This window comes from Mustelus asterias, chromosome 25, assembly GCF_964213995.1.
Source record: "Mustelus asterias chromosome 25, sMusAst1.hap1.1, whole genome shotgun sequence".
Lineage (NCBI taxonomy): Eukaryota > Metazoa > Chordata > Chondrichthyes > Carcharhiniformes > Triakidae > Mustelus > Mustelus asterias.
Window position 1 is genome coordinate 8,905,194 of NC_135825.1, and position 14,991 is coordinate 8,920,184.

The following is a 14,991-nucleotide window of genomic DNA, read 5'->3' on the forward strand; positions in this document are numbered from 1 at the left end:
TGAGTCTGTGTCTTATAAGTTCTGTTTGTGAACAGAATTCCCACTCACCTGAAGAAGGGGCTCAGAGCCTCGAAAGCTTGTGTGGCTTTTGCTACCAAATAAACCTGTTGGACTTTAACCTGGTGTTGTTAAACTTCTTACTGTGTTCCACAAGGTGGCAGAGACGTCCTAAGAACACCACGGTTAGCTGCAAAGATCAAACTCTGATTCACTCTGGTAGCACAGAACCTGGTTCATGCATCCAGGAGTCACAATGTAAACACGCAAACACAGACCGAAACCAAAACTGCAACAGCACGAAGACCCAATCTTTACAGAACTAATCGGAATCCCAAACTAAGTGACTAACCCCCCTGTACAGTCAGTGCCTGATTTGTCAACACATTCACTGCTAATTTCATATTACGGTCACACTGAATTCATTAGATTTGCTGTGGTTGCAGCTGTTTCCTTATCGCCTTCCTTTCCAAAATGTCGGTGGGATAAGGAGGGGCAGTGATTTAATATATTTTAATGTGTTTGTACATGGAAGAGGAGGATAAATGGGAATCTAATTCTCCATCCTCCTGACAAGGGAGGGTCAGTCTCGCACAGTGGCCCCTTACTGTGGTCACTCTTGGCCACTGCATCGGTGCACAGATCAGCCTCAGCCACTAGCCAGGGTACAATGGTCAGTCCTGGCCAGTGATCCTCAGGCAGGAGTCACATCCAGCAATGACTACAGAATAGATGTCGATCTTAGTCGGCGTCCTGGGTACAGGGACAGTCTCTGTCTGAGTCTGTGTTTCTAATACAAGGACAATCCATCTGGATTTGTGTATGTCTGGGTCTCTAGTACAGGTTTATTTGGTAGCAAAAGCCACACAAGCTTTCGGAGCTCCAAGCCCCTTCTTCAGGTGAGTGGGAATTCTGTTCACAAACAGGGCATATAAAGACACAAACTCAATTTACAGAATAATGGGTGGAATGCGAATACTTACAGCTAATCAAGTCTTTAAGATACAAACAATGTGAGTGGAGAGAGCATCAAGACAGGTCAAAGAGATGTGTATTGTCTCCAGAACAGGACAGCCAGTGTATTGTCTGGAGACAATACACATCTCTTTAACCTGTCTTAATGCTCTCTCCACTCACATTGTTTGTACCTTCAAGACTCGATTAGCTGTAAGTATTCGCATTCCAACCATTATTCTGTAAATTGAGTTTGTGTCTTTATAAGCTCTGTCTGTGAACAGAATTCCCACTCACCTGAAGAAGGGGCTTAAGGCTCCGAAAGCTTGTGTGGCTTTTGCTACCAAATAAACCTGTTGGACTTTAACCTGGTGTTGTTAAACTTCTTACTGTGTTTACCCCAGTCCAACGCCGGCATCTCCACATCATCTCTAGTACAGGGACAGTCTGTCTGGGTCTGTGTTTCTCATCCAGGAGCAGTCATAGAATCATAGAATCCTACAGTGCAGAAGGAGGCCATTCAGCCTATCGAGTCTGCACCGACTACAATCCCACCCAGCCTTATCCCCATAACGCCATGCATTTATCCTAGCTAGTCCCCCCGACACTAAGGAGCAACTTAGCATGGCCAATCCACCTAATCTGCGCATCTTTGGACTGTGGGAGGAAACCCACGCAGACACGGGGAGAACGTGCAGACTTCACACAGACAGCGACCCAAGCCGGGAATCGAACCTGGGTCGCTGACGCTATGAGGCAGCAGTGCTAACCACTGTGCCACCGTGCTGCTGTGTCTGTGTCTGGGTCTGTGTCTATGTATGTCTGGGTCTGTGTTTCTAATACAGGAACAGTCTCTGTCTGGGTTTGTGTATGTTGGGTCTGTATTTCTAGTACAGAGACAATCTGCCTGTGTTTGTGTTTTTAGTACAGGGATAGTTTGTCTGGGTCTGTGTCTGTGTGTATCCGGGTCTGTGTTTCTAATACAGAGACACTCTGTCAGTGTCTGGGTCTGGGTCTGGGTCTGTGTGTATCTGGGTCTGTGTTTCTAGTACAGAGACAATTTGTCTGGGTCTGTGTTTTTAGGGATAGTCTGTCTGCGTTTGGGTCTGTGTGCGTCTGGTTCTGTGTTTCTGACACACACTGACTAATTGTCCCTACTAGAGACACAAACGCAGACACACACAGATCCAGATGTTGTGACTCCTGTGCACTATGTTGGCCCAGATGTGTTCTGGACTGGTGAAGTAGGAGATCAGGAATGGGGAAAGTGGAAAGGAAGCGGTATGCGGAGGAGGGAGGGAAATATAGGAGATGGGGAGATGTGGGGAGAGAGAGAGAGCGGGATATAGGGGAGAGAGAGGGAGATATAGGGGAGAGAGAGGGAGATATGGGGAGAGAGGGGGAGATATGGGGAAGAGAGAGGGGGATATAGGGGAGAGAGAGGGAGATATAGGGGAGAGAGAGGGAGATATGGGGAGAGAGAGGGAGATAGGGGGAAGAGAGAGGGGGATATAGGGGAGAGAGAAGGAGATATAGGGGAGAGAGAGGGAGATATAGGGGAGCGAGAGAGGGAGATGCGGGGCATGGAGAGGTGTAGGGAGAGGGAGATATAGGGGAGAGAGAGGGAGATATGGGGCATGGAGAGATGGGGGGGAGAGAGAGAGAGAGGGAGATATAGGGAAGAGAGAGAGAGATAGGGGAGAGAGAGGGAGCTATAGGGGAGAGAGAGGGAGGTATAGGGGAGAGAGAGGGAGATATAGGGGAGAGAGAGGGAGATAGGGGAGAGAGAGGGAGCTATAGGGGAGAGAGAGGGAGATATAGGGGAGAGAGAGGGAGATATAGGGGAGAGAGAGGGAGAAATGTGGGGAGAGACAGAGAGAGAGGGAGATATGGGGGATGGGAGATGTGAGGAGAGAGGAGATATGGGGCTGGGGAGATGTGGGTAGAGGGTGCTATGGGGGATGGGGAGATGTGGGGAGGAAGATATGGAGAGAGAGGAGATATGGGGTTGGGGAGATGTGGTGGAGAGGGTGATATAGGGGATGGGGAGATGTGGGGGTGAGAGAGAGGAAGACATAGGAATGGGGAGATGTGGGGGAGAGGGTGATATAGGGGATGGGGAGATGTGGGGGAGAGAGGGAGATTTGAGGGCGGTAAATATATGAGAGAGAAGGAGATATGGAAATGGGGCGATATGGACAAAGGTTGGAGATATGGAGGAGATGGAGATTTGGGAGATGGAGCTAGGGACACATGGAGTAGAGGGAATTGTGGGAGAGGGAAGACATGCAGAGAAGGAGGGAAAGCGGAGGAGGGGAGATGTGCTGGCGGAGGGTGTGGAGTAGAGTCTGTCTCAGTGAGCCCCCACTGACTGGCCATCATCAAAACCGTCAGTGAAGAGAAAGAGCTGTAGAGTGAGCAGAGAGGGGTCAGCGAGCAGTGGGAGCTGAGGGTGTGACAGATGAGCTGGAATTCATGCGTAGTCGTGCTCCCTGGGAGAAGTGTAGCTGTAGAGATGGTGCGTGTGTGATGAATGACTCACTGCACGTCAGCTACCTTGCACAGTCTCTACCTCTCAGCACTCCTGTAGCCTGCAGGGGCTACAAGACTCCAGCAAGCATACATATCACTCACTTCATTTTTAACAAGGCTTCCGTGGTGTTTCAGATTAACACAGGTTTATAAAAGAAACACAGATAATGCTGAGAGCGCACTGCAGGTTCAGCGTGTGGGACCCTTTAACTCTTCACATCCATTGGGAGACTATGATTTAAATGGGTCCTGTAACCACTTCACACAATCTGCTGGGAACAGATTGTAGGGATGGGAAGGTATTGTGTGATTAATCCCAGGATCTTGATCGAATCAGGATGACTGTCTCTGCAGACCTTCAGAAGGAGCTGGATTGGGAATTCTTAGCTGGGGCAGAGATGTGAACATTAGAAGGAGCAGAAGTAGGCCACTCGGCCCCTCGGACAAGCCCTGCCATTCAATAAGAACATGGCTGGTTGCATCACATCGGAGTTTAGGTTTACTTATTAGTGTCACAAGTAGGCTTACATTAACACCGCAATGAAGTTATTGTGAAAATCCTCCAGTCATCACATTCCGGTGCCTGTTCGGGTAGAAATCATAGAAACCCTACAGTACAGAAAGAGGCCATTCGGCCCATCGAATCTGCACCGACCACAATCCCACCCAGGCCCTCCCTCCATATCCCTACATAATAACCCACTAATCTCTCTAACCTACGCATCTCAGGACACTAAGGGCAATTTTTTAACATGGCCAATACACCTAACCCGTACAACTTTCGGACTGTGGGAGGAAACCGGAGCACCCGGAGGAAACCCACGCAGACACGAGGACAATGTGCAAACTCCACACAGACAGTGACCCAAGCCAGGAATCGAACCCAGGTCCCTGGAGCTGTGAAGCAGCAGTGCTAACCACTGTGCTACCGTGCCACCCGTACACTGAGGGAGAATTTGGCATGGCCAATGCACCTAACCAGCATGTCTTTCCGACTGTGGGAGGAAACCGGAGCAGCCGGAGGAAACCCACGCAGACACGGGGAGAACGTGCAGACTCTGCACAGACAGTGACCCAAGCCGGGAATCGAACCCGGGTCCCTGGCACTGTGAGGCAGTAGTGCTAACCACTGTGCCACCGTGCCACCCGTAAGTGGGCTCAAGGCCAGAGCTAAGTGGATTAGCAGTTAGCAGAGACACGGGATCTCCTAAATTTCAGTCACCTGAATGAGTTGGAAAGGAACTTTCCAGACTTTATTTCTGGCCTTTTGCTGCCTCAGGTTTTCTGGAGTTTTTCTGGAGGTTACGCGGCTGTAGAGGTGGGAAAGAAACAGGAAGAGCTTGAATATTGTTGAAAAGAGAGACATGTTGCTGAGGTTTTCCATCCTGTACTCATCAGGACAAGTACAAGAATGTCAAATTTCAAACAACCACAATGCCGTCGGAATCAAGAGCTCCCTGTCGCTTTCTCCATGGTAACGCCTTGGCCAATCAGAGTCTATTTGCCAACAAATCAGCATCCTTTTCTCCTGTAGGATAAGTTGTGTGTTGTTGCCTCTGAGTCACAAAGCTCTGGGTTCAAGTCCCACTCCAGGGTCTGAGCGCAAAAATCGATGCTGGCTTTCCAGTGCAGTAGTGCGGAAGTGCCGCATTATCAGAGGTGCTGTCTTTCAGGTGAGATTTTAAACTGAGGCCCAATCTGTCTGCTCAGATGGAGGTAAAAGATCCCATGGCGCTATTTTAAAGAGGAACAGGAGGGTGGGGTTGCTATGGGAAGATGGGGTGCAGCGATAATGTCATTGGGCTAGTAATCTAGAGGCCCAAGCTACTGGTCTGGGGATAGGGATTCAAATCCCACCACGGCAATTGGTGGAATTTAAATTCAATGAATAAAATCTGGAATTGAAAGTTGGTCTCAAGCTCGGTGACCAAGGAACTATCATCCATCGATTATTGGAAAAACCCATCTGGTTCACTAATGTCCTTTAGGGAAGGAAATCTGCCGTCCTTTCGATTGAGGATGCTGGGTCTGTACTCTTTGGAGTTTAGAAGGATGAGGGGGGGATCTTATTGAAACTTACAGGATACTGTGAGGCCTGGATAAAGTGGACGTGGAGAGGATGTTCCCACTAGTAAGAAAAACTAGGACCAGAGGGCACAACCTCAGGCTAAAGGGGCGATCCTTTAAAACAGAGATGAGGAGGAACTTCTTCAGCCAGAGAGTGCTGAATCTGTGGAACTCTTTGCCGCAGAAGGCTGTGGAGGCCGGGTCATTGAATGCCTTTAAGACAGAGATAGGTAGGTTCTTGGTTGATAAGGGGATCAGGGGTTATGGGGAAGAGGCAGGAGAATGAGGATGAGAATATCAGCCATGATTGAATGGCGGAGCAGACTCGATGGGCCGAGTGGCCTAATTCTGCTCCTATGTCTTATGGTCTTAGGGTCTTTCCTGGTCTGGTCTATATGTGACTCCAGACCCAAAGCAATGTGTGGGACTCTTAACTGTCCTCTGAAATGGGACACCAAGCCATTCAATTCAAGGGCAATCAGGATGGGGAACAAATGCTGGTCTTGGCAGTATCATCCAGATCTGAGGAAAGAATAAAGAAAATGAAATAAGCATCCAAGAACAGGATGTCCGGCCATTGTGGAATGTGGAAAGGGTCGAGAGCTTCAAGTTTTTAGGTGTCCAGATCACCAACAACCTGTCCTGGTCCCCCCACACTGACACTATAGTTAAGAAAGCCCACCAACGCCTCTACTTTCTCAGAAGACGAAGGAAATTTGGCATGTCAGCTCGGACTCTCAGCAACTTTTACAGATGAACCACAGAAAGCATTCTTTCTGGTTGTATCACAGCTTGGTATGGCTCCTGCTCTGCCCAAGACCGCAAGAAACTACAAAAGGTCGTGAATGTAGCCCAATCCATCACTCAAACCAGCCTCCCATCCATTGACTCTGTTTACACTTCCTGCTGCCTCAGAAAAGCAGCCAGCATAATCAAGAACCCCCACACACCCCGGACATTCTCTCTTCCACTTTCTTCCATCGGGAAAAAGATACAAAAGTCTGAGGTCACGTACCAACTGACTTAAGGACTCCTTTGTCCCTGCTGCCATCAGACTGTTGAATGGACCTACCTCGCATTAAGTTGATCTTTCTGTGACTGTAACACTTTATTCTGCACTCTCCCCTTTCAGTCTCCCCTATGGATTCTATGAACGGTATGCTTTGTCTGTATAGGGCGCAAGAAACAATACTTTTCACTGTATACTAATATATGTGACAATAATAAATCAAATCATATCAAATTATCACATTGCTGTTTGCAAAACGCCTACTGGTGGACTCACTTCTACATTATAAGTGACTACACTTTCTATAACAAATGTGTTTTGAGATATTTGGTAGTATTCATGAAAAGTATTATATAAAGACAAGTCCTGCTGGGTACAGTTACACAGCTGATGACCACCCTTGGACACCTTTCCCTGATTGTGGGCAGTGATAATCTACAATGAACGTTTCAAGGCCTGCTTCAGGTAGACTCACTGCATGGTGATCAAGAATTGTAGCTGACCTTTTGACCCATCCCAAGCTCAGCAATGTTTATGGGGGTGGCACGGTGGCACAGTGGTTAGCACTGCTGCCTCACAGCGCCAGGGACCCGGGTTCGATTCCCGGCTTGGGTCACTGTCTGTGTGGAGTCTGCACGTTCTCCCCGTGTCTGCGTGGGTTTCCTCTGGGTGCTCTGGTTTCCTCCCACAGTTGGAAAGACGTGCTGGTTAGATGGATTGGCCATGATAATTTGCCCCTTAGTGTCAGGGAGACTAGCGAGGGTAAATGCATGGAGTTATGGGGATAGGGCCTAAGTGGGATTGTGGTCGGTGCAGACTCAATGGGCTGAATGGCCTCCTTCTGCACTGTAGGGATTCAGTGATTCTGTGATTCAAAACAGCCCTGTCATTCAGCCTACTCTGCCCAGCTTGGGGCTGAAGTAGGTGATGTCCATGCCCTGTTTACCCACCTCACTGAATCACTAGCAGATGATGCATCCAACGAGCCAAGGAGGGACAAACCTTTTCAAGATGCAGCTGTGCTTTTCCATTCCTTGTGATCTTTGGTTGAGGTTATTCACAAAGGCCGCACCTTCTCAACCTTGCCCCTTGCCTGAGGTGTGGTGATCCTCAGGTTAAATCACCGCCGGTCACACCCTATGGTCATCTGGCGATTTTACCTTGACCTTACTGAGCCCTTCTCTGTTAATGACTGTTTGAAATGTGGGCATCCTCCACTGTGCATAATGATGTACCTCTTCACGTCACCGCTGGGAGACAGTCTTGAACAGTAGAGCGGCACGGTGGCACAGTAGTTAGCACTGCTACCTCACAGCGCCAGGGACCCAGGTTCGATTCCCGGATTGGGAATTCACATTCGAAGAACGCTCGAGGATTTAAGGACTCCTTCACTTAAGAAAGTAGTTGTTTCTCTCATTCATTCATGGGATGTGGGTGTTGCTGGCAAAGTCAGCATTTATTGCACATCTCTAATTGCCCCCGGGAAGGTGGAGGTGAATCACCTCCATGAAGTGCTGCAGTCCATGTGGTGTAGGTGTTCCCACGGAGGGGTTTCCAGGATTTTGACCCAGTCACACTGAAGTAACGGTGATATATTTCCAAGTCAGGATGTTGAGTGACACCAGAGATTCTCTCAGTGCAGGAGGAGGCCATTCGGCCCATCAGGTCTGCACAGACTCTCTGAAAGAGCATCATACCCACGCCTTTCCCCTGCCCTATCCCTGTAACCCTGCCCATTTCCATGGCTAATCATAGAAACCCTACAATCCAGAAGTCGGCCATTCGGCCCATCGAGCCTGCACCGACAACAAACGCACCCAGGTCCTACCCCATAACCCCACGTGTTTGCCCTGCTAGTCCCCCTGACACTAAGGGGCAATTTAGCATGGCCAATCAACCTAACCCCCACATCTTTGATGTGAGGAAAGAAACCAGAGAACCCAGAGGAAACCATGCAGACATGGAGAGAATGTGCAGACTCCACACAGACAGTGACCCAAGGCCAGAATTGAACCTGGGTCCCTGTGCTGTGAGGCAGCAGTGCTAACCACTGTGCCACCCAAAAACTCTGTGAGCTTGACGTAATCCACCTACACATCTTGGGACACTAAAGGGCAATTTAGCATGGTCAATCCACCTGACCTGCACAACATTGGACTGTGGGAGGAAAATTTTTGAGGTTTAGTTTATTTATTAGTGTCACAAGCAGGTTTACATTAACACTACAATGAAGGTACTGTGAAAATCCCCTGAGTCGCCACACTCCGGTGCCTGTTTGGGTCAATGCACCCTAACTGGCACGTCTTTCAGACTGTGGGAGGAAACCGGAACACGTGGAGGAAACCCACGCTGACATGGGGAGAACGTGCAGACTCCACGCAGACATTGACCCAAGGCAGGAATTGAACCCGGGGTCCCTGACATCTTGAGGCAGCAGTGCTGGCCACTGTGGCAACACGTTGACTTGGAGTGGAACTTGCAGGTGGTGGCGTTCCCAAGCATCTGCTGCTCTTGTTCTTCTGATGGTGGGTGGCGGTCGTGGCTGGAGGTCGTGGTTTTGGAAAGTGTTGTTGAAGACATGTTTTTGGAGCTTATCTTCTCGATGTAACGCTGCCTCTGTTCACCATTGTGGATGTTTAATATTTGAATGTTTGAATGCTTTTGATCACGAGTACAGCTTTGAATTCCCAGATGTTGACGAATGCTCAATTTACCAAATCTTTTATGATTATCGCAGAATGTTCCCACTGACATTTAAATAGAATTCTAACTAGTTCATTATTATTCGCTGTCTGTGTTGGCAAGCACTGACTCTGAGTTGATAAAACTTGTGCATCACGGGTATTGTCAGACACATACAGGCAGCTTTTACTCAGGCACCATCTTCCTAGCTCTCCTGACAGGTAGAGACAGGGTGATGTTTGGGAGGTGGGTGTTTGTGGGAAGCTTGAATTATTGGCTGGAATTTTACTGCCCCGTTCGCCGTGGGAATCGGAGCGGGCGAGGGGCGGACAATGGAATGGTTTGTGATCCTCATGTGGGATTTTACGGTTTTCGGCCGAGCAAGGCCGTAAAATCCTGCTCACGATCTCCATTTGTGCTCCAAATGGAGTCTGGTGATTCCATACCTGGACAACATCCAAGTTTGGGCTGATAAGTAGCAAGAAACATTCATGCTCCAGATATGCCAAGCAATGGCTATCTCCATTGGCAGAAGTCTACTCACTTTCATAAGTTCATAAGATATAGGAGCAGAATTAGGCCATTCGGCCCATCGAGTCCACTCCGCCATTCGATCATGGCTGATATGTTTCTCACCCCCATTTGAGCCTTCTCCCCATAACCCTTCAACCCATTACCAATTAAAAATCTGTCTAACTCCTCCTTAAATTTACTCACTGTCCCAGCATCCACTGCACTTTGGGGCAGCGAATTCCACAGATTCACAATCCTTGAGGAGTGGCAGGGGGGGGAGGTTATGAGGAGAAGGCAGGAAACTGGGAATGAAGAGCATATCAGCCATGATTGAATGGCGGAGCAGATTCGATGGGCCGAATGGCCTAATTCTGCTCCTATATCTTCTGAACTAAGGTGAGGGGAAATCCCACCCTGAGGGTCTACTTCTCAGGTGGATGTAAAAGAACTCAGGACCCTTTTTGCAGAGAAGAACGGGGCAGTTCTCTCCCCCAGGTTCTGGTCAATACTCATCCCACAACCAACATGACTGAATTAAAAATAACCAGATGATCTCATTGCTGTCGCTGAGACCTTGTTGTACATAAGTGGCCGCCACATTTACTACAATGGTGGCAACATTTAAGAAAGTATTTGCCTGGCTGGAAAGCGCTGTTGACCATTCTGAGTTCATGAAAGATGTTTTTTAAATGGAAGTTCTTCCTTATCCAGTTTCACTGAGTCTTCATGCAAGTCAATGACTAGTATATAAAAAAACTTGGTGAAGATTAATATCTTGTGTAAAGGTTTTGAATGTGAACTCATGTTTGCAAGAATTGGAGAAAACTTCATAGAATGAGAACTTCCACTACTTTGAACCAGATTAAATTCAAGGCATGGGAGCATTGTGGTTATGTTGTTGGTCTAGTAATACAGACTGGGATTAATGATTGGGAGACAGTGGTTCAAATCCCAGGCAACCGGGGGAATCTAAATTCGGTAAATTAAATTTAAAAAGCTAGCCTCAGTTATGGTGACTATGAAACTATTGGATTGTTGTAAAAACCCATCTGGTTCACTGATGGGGGCACTGGGGTGGCACAGTGGCACAGTGGTTAGCACTGTTGCCTCACAGTGCCAGGGACACAGGTTCGATTCCCAGCTTGTGTCACCGTCTGTGTGAAGTTTGCACATTCTCCCCATGTCTGCGTGGGTTTCCTCTGGGTGCTCCGGTTTCCTCCCAAAGATCTGTGGGTTAGGTGTTCTGGCCATGCTAAATTGCTCCTTAGTGTCCCGGGATGCGTAGGTTAGAGGGGATTAGCAGGGCAAATATGTGGGGTTACGGGGATAGGGCCTGGGTGGGATTGTGGTTGGTGCAGACTTGATGGGCCGAATGGCCTCCTTCTGTACTGTAGGGATTCTATGATTCTACTAATGTCCTTCAGAGAAGAAAATCTGTTGTCCTTTCCTGGTCTGGCCTACATGTAACTCCAGACACACGATATTGCCTTTTGGAATGGCCCAGCAAGGCTCTTAGTTGTAATCAAGAAGGTGCCTCATGGTATTAAAGGCAGGCCTTGTCAGTAACACTCACAACCCTTTAATAAATAAATAGGCAATACCTTGAACAGTAAGTGCTGTGTTGCTATTTCACTCCGTTGATCTATTTGCTTCTGTTGTAAATGTCTTCCTTGTTATAACTAACTTGTAGTTTAGTTTGAACAATGTGGGCCCAGATCATTCGGTCTCCGGATTGTCAGGTGCCACACTCACAACCAAAGGCCTCCGCGGGAGATCTCCCAGGAAGTTTTCACTTCCAATGGGTAACTCCTCTGCTCCCCAGGACCCTCCCGCCTCTTCCTCTGAGTCAGAGTCGGTGACATTGGACAGTTCCTCAGTACTTATCTGAATAGTTAGCTAGGAAATGTTAGACAAACGTTTTAGTCCAACATCCAGGGTAAATCCAGAACTGACTGCTCTCCCCCCCTCCAACTCACTCACACTGACACCCCTCCCGACTCCCTCTGACTAGCCCCCAACCCATCAACCAAACCCGCTGACCCCCAACTATCTCCCAACCTGAGTATCCCACCTATGCCTGGTTAACCTCCCCTAAACTCAGGATGAATCTGACTCAATCTGACGAGCAACCCCCCCTCTCCCCACCCGACCACACGATTAGCCACCAACCTGATTTGACTAGCCCCCAACATGATTACCCTCCCCCCCCCCGACTCAACCAGCCCCCCCCGACGACCTCATCCACCTGGCACCCTACCTGTTACCCGCTTACCTCATCCACCTGGCACCCTACCTGTTACCCGCTTACCTCATCCACCTGGCACCCTACCTGTTACCCGCTTACCTCATCCACCTGGCACCCTACCTGTTACCCGCTTACCTCATCCACCTGGCACCCTACCTGTTACCCGCTTACCTCATCCACCTGGCACCCTACCTGTTACCCGCTTACCTCATCCACCTGGCACCCTACCTGTTACCCACTTACCTCATCCACCTGGCACCCTACCTGTTACCCACTTACCTCATCCACCTGGCACCCTACCTGTTACCCACTTACCTCATCCACCTGGCACCCTACCTGTTACCCACTTACCTCATCCACCTGGCACCCTACCTGTTACCCGCTTACCTCATCCACCTGGCACCCTACCTATTTAGCCAGTTACCCATTCACTCTTCATCCATTCACCCATTCACATTGAACATTTAGACTTACCATGCAGCAGCTTGTGTTGTAGAAAGGGATTGCTCTAAACCCTCGCCCTGTCAAGTGGCTGAAGCAACTGTTGATACCTGCACGCCTCAGCACAAGTTCCTCGATTTGGAAACATAGAAGATAGGAGCCAAAGGAGGCCATTTGGTCCAATGAGCCTGTTCCGCCATTCATTACGATCATGGCTGATCGTCCAACTCAATAGCCTAATCCTGCTTTCTCCCCATAACCTTTGATCCCATTCGCCCCAAGTGCTATATCCAGCCGCCTCTTGAATACATTCAATGTTTTGGCATCGACTACTTCCTGCGGTAATGAATTCCACAGGCTCACCACTCTTTGGGTGAAGAAATGTCTCTTCAGCTCCGTCCTGAATGGTCTACCCTGAATCCTCAGACTGTGACCTCTGGTTCTGGACTCCCCCACCATCGGGAATATCTTCCTTGTATCTACCCTGTCTAGTCCTGCTTTTAAGTCTCGATGAGATTCCCCCCTCATTCGTCTGAACTCCAGTGAAAACAATCCTAACCTCGTCAATCTCTCCTCATACATCAGTCCCGCCATCCCTGGAATCAGCCTGGTAAACCTGTTAGTGTGGGGGATATAATGAAGTCATTGACCACAGTCAGTTTCCTGCTAATCTTGAACTTCTGCGAATCTGAGTTCACAGTAAATACAACATAAATGTATAAATGTACTAAAATCACGATGGCTGCACCAAAAAAAGGGGGTGGCACGGTGGCACAGTGGGTTAGCACTGCTGCCTCCCAGCGCCAGGGACCTGGGTTCGATTCCCAGCTCGGGCCACTGTCTGTGTGGAGTTTGCATGTTCTCCCCGTGTCCAGTGGGTTTCCTCCAGGTGCTCCGGTTTCTTCCCACAGTTCGAAAGATGTGCGGGTTAGGTTGATTGGCCGTGCTAAATTGCCCCTTTGTGTCCCCAGATGTGTAGGTTAGGAGGAATCAGTAGAGTAAAAACCTGGGGTTACAGGGATGGGGTGGGATTGTTGTCGGTGCAGGCTCGATGGGCCGAATGGCCTCCTCCTGCGCCGTAGGCGATTTCTATGAAACCGGAGCACCCGGAGGAAACCCACGCAGACACGGGGAGAACGTGGAGACTCCGCACAGACAGTGACCCAAGCTGGGAATTGAACCCTGGTCCCTGGTGCTGTGAGGCAGCAGAGCTAACCACTGTGCCACCCATTTTTGTTTAGTCCACTCGTTTTAAAACGAATCAAAGTGGAGAATGTTCTACTAACTGAACCACACAGACTTCATAAATAACATTGCGTTCTGGTTGGTAGAATGCTGTCTTTTTCTTTCAGCATCAATGAAAAGTATCGGATAAAAGCTGAGACAGGCTAATGAATCAGTTATTATTTATATTCTGAGGGGAAACAACATCAAGTTTGGCAGCTTTGGCATTTTAACTACCTATCGTCTCGGACTTTTAAAGAAAAACTGTACGAATGAAGAGAGAATTAAGAAACTTGCATCTAAATAACACCTTTCAGGACCTCCAAGGCGCTCCAAAATATTTCACACCCAAAGTGCTACTTCTGAAGTGTGTCTGGCATCATACAGCGAATGTAACAGCCAATTTGCGCGCAGTAAGATCTCACAAATCAGACATTGAGGTGTCGGAGGAAAGTTAAGAAGGCAGCTTATTTGCTTATGGGGAAAGCAGGTAAAAAAATATACCACGTGGCTAAACTTTCAGGGGACTGAGATGAGCCGTGTGACTCAGACAGATAAATACAATAGGATATAGGGCATTGAAATTCAGCCTAACCAGTCCCAGCTGGTGTTCATGTCCCACAGTGGCCTCATGGTATTATCGCTCGATTATTAATCCAGAAACTCAGCTGATGTTCTGGGGACCCGGGTTCGAATCCCGTCACGGCAGATGGTAGAATTTGAATTCAATAAAAATAATCTGGAATTAAGAACCTACTGATGACCATGGAACCATTGTCGGAAATCTGGTTCACTAATATCCTTTTGGGGAAGGAAAGCTGCCGTCCTTATCTGGTCTGGGCTACATGTGACTCCAGAGCCACAGCAATGTGGTTGACTCTCAACTGCCCTCGGGCAACTAGGAATGGGCAATAAATACTGGCCAGCCAGCGGCGCCCATGTCCCACTTGGGCCTCCTCTCATCTTTCCTCATCTAAATCTTATCATTGTAACTCTAGTCCCTTCTCCCTCAAATACCTGTCTAGCTTCCCTTTAGATGGATCTATACTGGTAGCCTGGGCTTGTCCAACATACAGCCTGCAGGCCGGGTGTGACCCACAAAGTCCCTCTCTGCGGTCCCCAGACTCCTGGTCAACAGGTAAGATTGAGTGGAGCTTCTCCTCCAATGACAGGCTGTTTCTCTCTCATGGTCAATGTTGATAGGCTCAGTGATGGGAGAGAAACAATCGGTGATTGGACGAGCAGCTAACACCAGTCATGATGCATCTGGGGCCCTCGGGAGCTGAGGGTCGGGCACCCCCTGGAGCGGGGAGCCCAGGAATGGAGA